This window comes from Puma concolor, chromosome B3 (assembly GCF_028749965.1).
Source record: "Puma concolor isolate L17-30 chromosome B3, mPumCon1.1.hap2, whole genome shotgun sequence".
Classification (NCBI taxonomy): Eukaryota; Metazoa; Chordata; class Mammalia; order Carnivora; family Felidae; genus Puma; species Puma concolor.
In genome coordinates this window covers 143,697,997-143,701,449 of record NC_141672.1, presented here as the reverse complement: position 1 = coordinate 143,701,449, position 3,453 = coordinate 143,697,997, and positions in this window count along the sequence as shown.

Below are 3,453 nucleotides of genomic sequence, written 5' to 3'. Positions count from 1 at the left end.
GGAATCAGAATTTGCATCTCCCAAGATCCCAGGTGATTCGCATACACAGTTCTGCTCGAGGAGCGCTGCTGCCCTGGTCCCCTGACAGCCTCCGTTCTCTCACCAGCAGTGGCCTGTCCTGGGCTGACCGCAGCTATCCACTCACGAGTTTATTTGTAACGTGGGGTCATCATGAGCTGATGGTAGCAAATGCATCCCCAGCCAGCAACTCAGGGCCACAGTGGGGGCTGGCTGGCTGCGGGCTGTGGGCTGTACAGAAGCTCGTGGAGAACACTCAGGCGAGGGGGGGCCACAGTTTGGGGTCTAGGCGAGGAGTGGGTCTGCTGAGGACGCACTGCCAGTCTCAGGGCACCCTCCGGTACCCGAAGAAGCTGATTCTGTCTTGCACGATGAGTCTCCTTGGCTGACCTGGGACTGGCATGGAGCCGCGTGGGACTTTCTCTGATGTGCAGGTCAAGGATGCTGCTGCTAGGGGGATGTCTTTGGGGAGGACAAAGCGGCGCCCACACGGGCCCTGGGCAGGGCTGGGATTCTGATTTTCTTTCCTACGACCTGGGAGTCCGGAGGCCACGCAGTCACTTACCCTACCTAAGCTTTTGCTGGCCACCCATCGCGTGCCAGGCACTTTGCAAACGTCTGACTAATCCGTGCCCCGATATCTCCAAGGGGTGTGTTGGCGGCCGAGGGCCAGTCTCGTGGGGTGGCGGCTGGCCCAGGCTGCCCAGTGCACTGCCTTACAGGCCTGTCCTAAGACAGCCAAGGCGTGGGGCCTGGCAGCCTGGACAAGCGACAGGAGAGTTACGGGTCTAGCGGGGACTGAAGCCTGTGGCGCCCGTCACTGGCCCTCACGCGGTTTGCAGTCCTGGGAGGGGTTAGGCAAATGCCCACACCACGCTGAGGTAAGGTGGGGGATCCCAGAAGACGAAGCCCAGGCTGCTGGGTGGCCTCAAGGTTGCCAAAGGGCCTGTCGCCTCTCTCCCAGGGAGCCCTTGTGAAGCCCTGAGCTCACGGGGTTGCTCCTGGGCCTCAGCCGGGGGGCTGGAGGGGAGGGGGTCCCCTGCCTGCCGGACCTGCATAGAAACTCACCACTGTGCTGCTTTCTAGTGCTCTCTCCGGCTCCCGATTTCTAATAGCTTAGCTTATTCTCTTTTATTATTTTAGTGGATAGATTTCATCATTCTGACTTGTATTCTTCCCAATTATTTTTTCCCTTTTAAATGGTCTCATTTCACCTTCTCTTCTTTCAAACCTTTTAAGCCTTCTGGTTTCCTTTCCCATGTTCCCTTTAATTATCTGTTTTTATTGTTATATTTCCCTTCAATTTAAAAAATCATATTTTTCTGACGCGAAAGGGTAATGCATTTTTATTGCTAAATGTTTGGAAAATATAGGAAAAGGGTATAAAGAAGAAAATTAAACCATCCCATTAAGCTCTGCTCTAGGGGGATGAGCTCTGTTGTTTTATTCTAGTCTTTTCCGACTACTTTTTCTCTCCACAAACACTTACGGGGTAGCCCTTTACTGTCACTCTTTGCCGCATGTGGCATGAATATTTTCCCATGATCGGAGGTTTGTTGAAAAGCATCTTTCTTTTCTTTTTAAAAAAATTTTTTTTTTATTTTAAGTTTTTTTAATTTTATTTTTGAGAGAGAGAGAGAGAGAGAGAGAGAGCGAGCGAGCATGAGTGGAGGAGGGGCAAGGAGAGAGGGAGACACAGAATCCGAAACAGGCTCCAGGCTTCGTGCTGTCAGCACAGAGCCCGATGCGGGGCTTGAACCCACAAACCGTGAGTTCATGACCTGAGCTGAAGTCGGAGGCTTAACCGACTGAGCCACCCAGGTGCCCCTAAAATCTGTGTTCTTAACTGCTATGCTGTTCTACTCCCCTAGCTAGTTTATAATGGTTCTGGGTTTATTTACATCATCCGGCATCTGGATGCACGGGTGTAGACACTGACGCAGTCCCACAGCATCCTCGTTTATCTCCTGCGTCAGGAGGCCCAGGCTGGTCTGAACAAGCAGCCACACCTCATAGGCTGCCAAGGCCCCGGCACAGGACTCGAGGTAGAAGGTGGGCTGCTGCACGTAGCCAGGCTGAGTCTGGGAATCTGCCAGCCCCCAGGTAAGGGAACCTGAAGGAGATTCAGAGCCCAGTGTGAGGCACAGCCAGGTGGCCCCCAAGGCAGCCTGGGAGCCACCAGACCGCCAGGGTGATCATGGAGGGCAGCGTAGGGAAGGGCAGGCATGGGCGTGTCCATTTAACACAGTAACCTCACCCCTGCTTAACAACTCCTCCTCCAGGCTTGGGGGTGTGTGGAGAGGAAGTGGCCGAGGATTCTTCCCTGCAGGGAACAGTGCATGCAAAACCTACACGTTCTTTTCAACCACGGCACATCTCGCAGTCAAAAGGCTCAATCTATTCACGAACATGTGGGCACACACGCTCTCTCTTTAAATATAAGCAAAGCTCAGGGAATAAATCCCACTCCTTCTACCGAGCTCTCGGGCTTCTTTTATGTTCTCCAATAAAGTTAAATAGTTTTTGTCATATAGGAATTCCGCGTTTCTTGGTAAACTTATTCCTGGGCATTTTTACGGCTGTTATTATGTTGAATGTATGGTGTTTTAAAGCATACACGTCTATATGGTGCTCATATATTTTTATATTGTCAAATCTGTCCACCTTTTCCTTCGCGCCTGCCAGCTTTCTTGCTAGATTAGAAAGGTCTTCCGCACTCCAAGATTATGGAGCCATTTGCTTAGGTTTTCTTCTGAAATGCTCATGTTTTTACCTAGTATGATAAAAAGTTTTGTGTTTGCACTTAAACAACGCAGGGGTTGATTTAGAATATCCAGTAGGAGGTAGAACTCAACTTTATCTCCCGGATTGTTAGCCAGTCGAACCGATGCAATGTCTTGAGTTACCCATCTTTTCCCCATTCATTCAAAATCGTACCTTTATCACACATCAAATTCTTACAACTGTTGAATCTCCTCAGTTTTCTATTCTGGTCTATTGATCTGTTAGTCTATTCCTGGGCCAATATTACAAAATGACTTTATTTCTTAGCAAAACAATAAAGGCTTATTGCAGAAAGGTCAGAAAATACACAGACACAAACAAACAGAAAACACTCGTGGTCTCATCCCAGGATGACCACCACTTTACCTTGGTGTCTATCACTCCAGCTCATTTAATTTATGTAAACGTGTACACGTATATTCATAGAGTAAAATTAAGACAATGCCATATAGTTTTGTAGACTTTTTTTCACTGTCTGATACTTTAAGCATGTTTCCTTGCTAATAAATACTTGTTTTAGGGGCACCTGGGTGGCTCAGTCGCTTAGGCGCCTGACTCTTGATTTCAGCTCAGGTCATGATCTCACGGTTTGTGATATCAAGCCCCACATTGGGCTCTGCACTCTTTTTTTTTTTTTTTAATTTTTTTTAA